Here is a 7,914-nt window from a genome sequence, read left to right as displayed (position 1 = left end):
ACACATTACCTTGTATCCTCTACATGTCATGCATTAAAATCTGTGACTTGCACAGGATAGATGGTTTCCATCATCTTTATGAAGCCATTTGTATTACCATGGCATAAAACAGCTCTCTCCATGCTTAGCTTGCATGAGTGTAAATAATATGTTGAAGAATTATTATGCTGCATTTTCAAAAGATGTTCCCATAGGCGGCTAATAGGAAAGCCATTTTGGCAAAAAGAGTCCTTTGGAGAGCATGTTCTCCATACGAGGGGGTATTATTCATTGTACGTTTCTGACAAAAACAAGGATTGATAACCATTGCAGAATGGAGAGCAGAGCCAGAATTGTATTAGAACGCCATGTCCCTATGTTACGTGAGGCTTCATATGAAATATCTGCCAAGCAGTCATTTGGCCGTCCTTCAGCCAGCGGTTTCACAATACAGCTGCACAGTGCTCCATCTGATCCGGGACACTTCATTTCCTGTATATGGGAGAGAAAATATTATAAATCATTTCCTTATTTCATACTAGAAAAAGAATAGGGAGATGTGTGGGAATGGAATTGAGTTTAGTCCACATAGTTTCATATTCTAGGAATTATGTCAGTTCACTTGTATATTCTGCTAGGAATAATGAATACACAGTATGAGTACGTGAGTACCCGCAATAATGAACAGCTGCTATGACCAAATATGTCGTGGCATTGCCTGATACCTGCAGATGTGAACTTTACTGCCAGCTATAGTTCTGTTTATGGACTGCCCTGCCCATGAAACAGATTAACCTGTAAAGCTATACATTTACTATGATTGACATAACTGAGGATAATAAAGGAGTTGGTTACACAGAATGGATTTAAGTCTCCATTCCCACGGAGTAACACGCCGCTCATTTAGACACGTAAACGTGTCAGAGTGAGGCACTTCAAAACAGATCCCATTTGATTTTAATGGGTGCCGACTTACGCGCGCTACACATTGAAATCAATGGGAGGCTTTATAACCCATTGATTTCAATGGGTAGTGTGCGTAAGCCGGCACCCATTGAAATCTATGGGATCTGTTTTGAAGCGCCTTGCTCTGACAGGTATTTACGTCTCTAAATGAGCAGCACGTTACTCCGTGGGAATGGAGCCTTAGGCTAAAGCCCCACATTGCAGAAACGCAGGTTTTTTTGTTGCAGATTTTGTTTTTTGAGCTAAAACTGCAGCGAAATCAACAACAACAAACATCACGGTTCTTCCTGCAACGCTTTAGATAGAAAGTTCGCAGAGTTTTCCTCCATGGACTTTCTGTTACAATTATACCTATGGGGAAACCACCGGCATTTCCGTAGATAAAATTGATATGCTGTGATTTCCAAAACTGTGCCGGTTTTGGAAATCACAGCATGTCCGTCTCACAGTTTTTATCGCAAAGTGGGCATGAGATTCACTAGAATCCCATCCACTTTGCCTTTACTGTAAAATGTTGCAATTTTTCCCTTGCAGTTTCCACTGTGGGCAAATCATGGTGTTTCCATCCCGTAGGGCGCTAGTCTAAAGGAGGAAAACTCTAAATATTTTTGGAATCCAAAAGGGCTTATTAACACAATCGTGATTGAAATCAGGCATGAAAATGAATGAAATGATCCAATTTTCACAACAATTTGCATCATTTTTTTCACAAAATCTTTATACTGAAGTCTATACGTGATCTTTGAAAAATGGCCAGAAATAAGACACAGTCCACCAACTAAATAGATATGTGAATAGCCGTTATTTACTGTCTTGTAAACAGAGTATAATACCCTCGACATCTGCAATGTACAGGCATACGTTTTACCAAAACCTATCCCATTTTTAGGCGTACTACCTAATGCATTTTTTTGACACTCTTCCATTTTATCAAGAAACAGGAAAAATCACACATTTTTGTTCAAATTTATTGCACATCATCATTAGAGATGAGCGAACACCGTTCCATCAAATAGGTATTCGATCGAATGTCAGGCCGTTCGAGGTATTTGTTTCCAATCGAATAACTCGCGGCATAGGCAGTAAAAATTTGTATCCCCTCCCACCTTCCCTGGTGCACCAATAACTGTGCAGGGGAGGTAGTACAGGAACTACGGCAACGAAGGCATTGAAAAAAGTAGAAAAACCCATTGGCTGCCGAAAACATGTGACGTCCCTTTTATAAGAATAGCCAGCGCCATCTTCGTGTCATTTGCGGTGAGAGATAGGGAGAGAGAGATCTGCTGAGGGCTAGATAGCTTCTAGTAGGCAGGAAAAAAAGGAAGAACAACAACAGCTCTTTTCAGAGCTATACACTGTAGGGAGAGGAGTCGAGCTTTCAAGGGGTTTCCCCCCAAATCAGGGATACGGAGCAATTCAGTCCAGCGATATACGCTCAACCCAACTTTGCAGGCGGTGTGTAACCCCAAAACAGGGATACAGAACAATTCAGTCCAGCTATATACGCTCAATCCAGCTTTGCAGGCAGTGTGTAACCCCAAAACAGGGATACAGAAAAATTCTGTGCTTTTCAGGCATTGTGTAACCCCAAAACAGGAAATACAGAAAAATTCAGTCCAGCTATATATGCTCGACCCAGCTTTTCAGGCATTGTCCCCCCCAAAATAGGGATACAGAGCAATTAGGTCCGGCTATGTACGCTCAATCCAGATATCCAGGGTGTGCACCCCCAAAACCTAGGTTGGAGACACAGAAATTCATTCAGGCTATGTACGCTCAATCCAGTTTTTCATGGTGTGCAACCCCAAAACCCACCTGGGAGACACAGAAATTCAGTCAGGCTATGCACGCTGAATCCAATTTTTAAGAGTCTACCCTCCAATGCTAAGTGGGAGACAGCCATTCATTCAGTCAGGCCATGTATGGTCAAACCTGTTTTTAATGCTGTACCCCCTGAAGCTAAGTGTGATACACAGCAATTCAGTCACGCTATATAAGCTCAATTCAATTTTTAGGGGTCTACCCCCCAAAAGCTAAGTGTGATACACAGCAATTCAGAAATGCCACTTCATCCTCCTTGTCTTCTTCCACCAGCCAACGGTGCAAAGATGACAGGAGTGTACTCTGAATGTTTTAAGCCTAGCAGAGGCTACTTTTCACTTATGAAAATGGCCGCACTTTGACCAGCATATCAGGCACAATGGTGTAGGTTTCAAAGAACCTTTGCATCAACAAGTTGAAAACGTGGGCCATGTGTGGACTGTGTTTGAGTCTGGCAAGCTCCAGATTTGCTACCAGGTTCCGGCCATTATCACATACACAAACATGCCTGGGCCCAGGTCAAGTGGAACTTTGTGCAAAGCGCAGAACTTAGGGCCCGCCTGATGTTACGGGACACGTGCTGGTGCAAGGCTCAACTCACTCTAAGGGCCAAAAACACTGCTGGTGAATTTTTGTTCAGTTCCAAAGGACTCTGTGTTTAGATTTGGCTCAGTCGCAGGTCCAGGACATGCCTTTGAAGGCAAGGTTTCCTTTGGTGGCTCCATCTCAGCAGGATGATGATGGTGAAGCTTGGTTAAATCTGGTGTCGGAAGGGAAAGTGGTTTCTGATCTACATCTATAGTACTGGAGCATGTTGTTTGGACTATTAACACCTGATCAGAACCCTGTAGAGGTAATGTAGAGTCCGATATTAAAGGACCATCACCGGTAGTAGTGGTTGCAGCCAATTCTCCACCTTTGCGGTCCTCTAAATAAAAGTTACCCACAGGACTTGATGCCAAAATGTTATCAATTTCCCAATCAAAATCAAGGTCAATGTCTGGGTCCTCAGTCCAATCCACTGCATCATTCCTACACAATGAGAGTGATAGTTCTGGAACCACCGTTTTAGGAGCTAACAATTTTAAAGGGGCTAACACTCTGCTGGTGCAAGGCTCAATTCACCCAATGGGCAAAAAACTCTGCTGGTACAAGGCTGAACTAAGTTAAATGGCCTAAAACTCTGCTGGTAAGAGGCTGACGTCACCTAAAGGGCCTCAATCTCTGCTGGTAGCTCAGCTTAAGGGCCTCTAACTTAATTTGGAAGAGCTCACATTAAGGGCCAGAAAAGTGAATTTTGGAAGGTCTTACCACATCACACACACGCACATCCACAATGACAGTTAAGGGTAGGTACTGTTGGATTTCCCATTGCCTATTCCATCTGTGGTTGTCATGGGCAATGTGATTTAAAGGGGTGCTTGTTAATGTTTCTTTAGCTTAAATTTTGGTCTCTGTCCATGCAATTGGGGAAGAAAGAAGGTTTCCAGGTATTTTCCCACTTTGATAGAGGTTTTTTTGAGTGTAGAAAGTATGTAATTGATAGGCTGTGATGGTGGGGTAAAACTGTGACTTGGGCTTGTTCGAAGCCCCCAGGCATGCTTCCCCTGCTGTCCCAGTTGCATTGCAGAGGTGTTGACATCATTTCCTGAGGTGTCATAGTGGTTTTGTTGACCCTCCTGAGTCGAATGGTGGGTTCCCCTGAAACGAAGCATTTTTCCCCCATAGACTATAATAGAGTTCGATATTCGTTCAAATAGTCGAATATTGAGCGACTATTCGAAACGAATACCGAATATCGAATATTTTACTGTTTGCTCATCTCTAATCATCATTTGCAACTTGCATGGCCCAATATATACCAGAAAAAAATTATATAAAATTATCAGTAAATGTGTACCAGAGTATTGTCACAATGCCATAGCTGCAAGGTTAGAAGTTGTTAATGTATTTATGAAGTCACAATCTACTTTTGTGTCATACAGGTGCAACTGCAATATTCCATGTGTTGCTGGTTGTGCACTTAAAAACAAAGAATGGGAGGATTCCTAATGATATTAGTAGACAGGTATTCCCTCCATTATTTATAGTAAATACAGTGGTGATAGTTTATTGTTGACTACTGTGATGGGTTATTATATTATAGAGGGTCCTAGAAGGGATATCTCACTAGTGGACAAATAGACAAAGCACTTAACTTCTAAAATTAGTAAGTGTATATGTCCATAATAATGTGGAAGACTGACGATATCAACATACTTGCATATATAATTAATTAATATTAAATATATTAATATTTTTCTAACAGTTCAGGCCCCATAATAATTAATTTTTTAATGGACAGATTTATCTTTCACTAACTTTGGCTTCATTGTCAGTAAATTTTGCATCTTTGTGGTTTATCTTCATTAACTTCATACCTAAATATCACCGTTGTTTAGTACTGTATATAAATTCTATAAATAAATTACTAAGATGTTTAGTAGATATTCTTATATTTTTAGATGAATTGCACAAGATATTTAGACATTAATGATCATCTAAACAGAGACACCAAGGGTGGTAACACTTGACACAAAATATGTAGTAAAATGCTTCCCCATGGTAACCAGACTATTTTGTTCATCACAGTTTTAAAATAAAACCTCCATAATACAGTATAAAATAACAGTACAATATAGTGCTTACATAAATCATTATTTGATGCCCATATAATAACACCACAAAGTGCTCATAGGTGTGCCTACATGTTACTGTTACACGGAGTTGACATAATATTGTCATAAAGTGCAGACATAAATCTTCCATATAATGACCACATGGCTAATGGCATAAGAGCATCATACATGGTTGACATAATATTGTTAAACAATGAACATACAAAATCACCATAGATACTCATACTAAACTAATACCACATAAGAATACTAAATACTGCAAGAGCTATAGTAACTAGAGATGAGCGAACACTAAAGTGTCCGAGGTTCGAAATCTGATTCGAACAGCCGCAAACTGTTCGACTGTTCGAACGGATTTCGAACCCCATTATAGTCTATGGGGGGAAATGCTCGTTTCAGGGGTAGGCAACATTCGAAAAAATCATACTTACCAAGTCCACGAGTGACGGTCGGGCTGGATTCTGCTTGAAGTCTTCTCCCGGCGCAGGGTCCCCGCATCCTCTTCCAGGTGGAATTCACTCTGCCTAGGCATCCGGCAGTCGGCTCTGCCTAAGCCAGATGCCTAGGCAGAGTGAATTTCACCCGGAAGAAGACGCGGGGACACAGTGCGGAAAAGACTTCAGAAAGGTAAGAAAAGAACCAGCGTTGATTGGCAATGTATAGCATTCTGCCAATCAACGCTGGTTCTGCATCGAACCTTAAACTTCGAACAGCTAGTAGTGTTCGATCGAGTACGAGTATTTCGAATACCGTAGTATTCGATCGAACACCTACTCGATCGAACACTAGTCGCTCATCTCTAATAGTAACCCAATATAGTGCTAACTTAATAACGCCATAGCAATCCAAGGTATAGTGTTCAAATGATACTGTCATATATTGGCGACTTTTGGTCACAATAAAATGCCAATTTAGTATACCAGTAATATGAGCAATAACTATAGCAATTACATACAGTCATGTCAGGAGCTAAAGAGTAAGCACAACAAAAAAGAAGAAAGATTACGTGACAGCATTAGAAAAGGTAGACAAGCGATGTATCTTAGATAACTAAATGCTAAATGTTATGTCTATGAAGCTGATGTTAATCAAAGCAAAGCCATACATAAGACGTATAATCGCCATGTTTCTATAAACCCCTATAGAAATATTATTGTTTACTATCATTTAGATGTGTGATAAAATAAATGATATATGCTTCCTGATAACTTAAGAAGACAAAAGGAATAATCAGAAATATCTATTAATGTCTGAGCTGCCTATAACCATTTTTAACCACTTAAAGGAATTGTGCCAAATTTAAAAGTTATTCCCAATCCAAAAACAACCCCCCTGACTACAGTCCCATCTTACACCTTGCACCTGCATGGAAAAAAAGCAACACATAGCATTATTAAATAGCCATATAGCACATTAACAGTACAGTCAGCAAAATAAGTATAACACCAAATGATAACCAGACAAACCTATCTTGGGTAGCAGAGGCATAGCTAGGGGTTGAGCACAGGAGGGGACGAACATTTACAAGTGGGCTCCCATCTTACATATACTGATATTATCACTATGGTAGAGAGCAGCTGTACACAGGCTCTGCAGATGATTTAGGTAAATACAGGGCAGTAACATTTAGTAACTTACCAGTGACGTCTCTAACTAATCAGTCCCATTTCCCATCGCTTCCATCTGGACCGCCATGACCACTTCTTTCAATCTCTGTAAAGTTTGCAGCACAGACATCCCTCCCCAGTGAACAATACCCCAATTGTATCTTTAAATTAATACTTTCCATGTGCATCCCCTTTAAATAATGCCCCTTATTAATAATGCTCCTGATGATTCCTAATTAAAAGGTAAAAAAAAAAATTAGTCGGGTTCCAATATCCAAGCCCCCCAGGATCAGCTGTTTGAATGAACTATGATACCTGTGACCGATTCTCTGTTTATATAGTATCATTCATCTTCTAGTGGGCATATAATGTAACTACAGCCTCGTTCTATACACGTCTATGTGACAAGACTATAATTACATCACACGGTCACTATAAACAGACAGCATGTGATATAAAGAGGCGCCATGACCCCTTCATACAACTGATCAGAGGGGGGGCACTGATCTCTTAATGATGATCTATTCTGAGAATAGATCATTAATAAAAATGAGGTAGAAAACTACTTAAGTCCGGGCTGCACGTGGCGTAAATAAAAAAAAATGCAGCGTTTTACAGTTCCTGCAAAAGATTCTAGCAACTCCCATCCATACATTGAGAAAAAATTTCTGCAGTGGACATGCTGCGATTTCAAAACCGTTTTGAAAATTCTGGTGGATTCCCTATAGGTATAATGGAAGCAGAAAGTCAGCGGAGGAAACTTATGCAGAACTCCTGTGAAAAGCGCTACAGGAAAAACATGATATGTTACTGATACGGTTTTTCCTGAAGCGCTTTTTTTCTGCAGCCGGCTAAGTGGGGTC

The 7,914-nt window shown here is 40.4% G+C and overlaps 1 protein-coding gene across 1 annotated transcript in view; it reads right to left on the bottom strand.

Annotated features, from left to right (window-relative positions):
• Positions 1-276: 276 nt before the first annotated feature.
• POU4F2 (POU class 4 homeobox 2) overlaps positions 277-7,914 on the bottom strand; it is a 47,457-nt gene continuing 39,819 nt past the window's right edge. Inside the window, exon 3 of the transcript XR_012711760.1 lies at positions 277-471. The gene's annotated coding sequence lies outside the window, so the exon portion shown is untranslated. The remainder of the gene's footprint in view (positions 472-7,914) is intronic.

This window comes from Leptodactylus fuscus, chromosome 1 (assembly GCF_031893055.1).
Source record: "Leptodactylus fuscus isolate aLepFus1 chromosome 1, aLepFus1.hap2, whole genome shotgun sequence".
Classification (NCBI taxonomy): Eukaryota; Metazoa; Chordata; class Amphibia; order Anura; family Leptodactylidae; genus Leptodactylus; species Leptodactylus fuscus.
The sequence above is the reverse complement of the archived record's forward strand: the minus strand, read 5'-3'. Positions and strand labels throughout refer to the sequence as shown.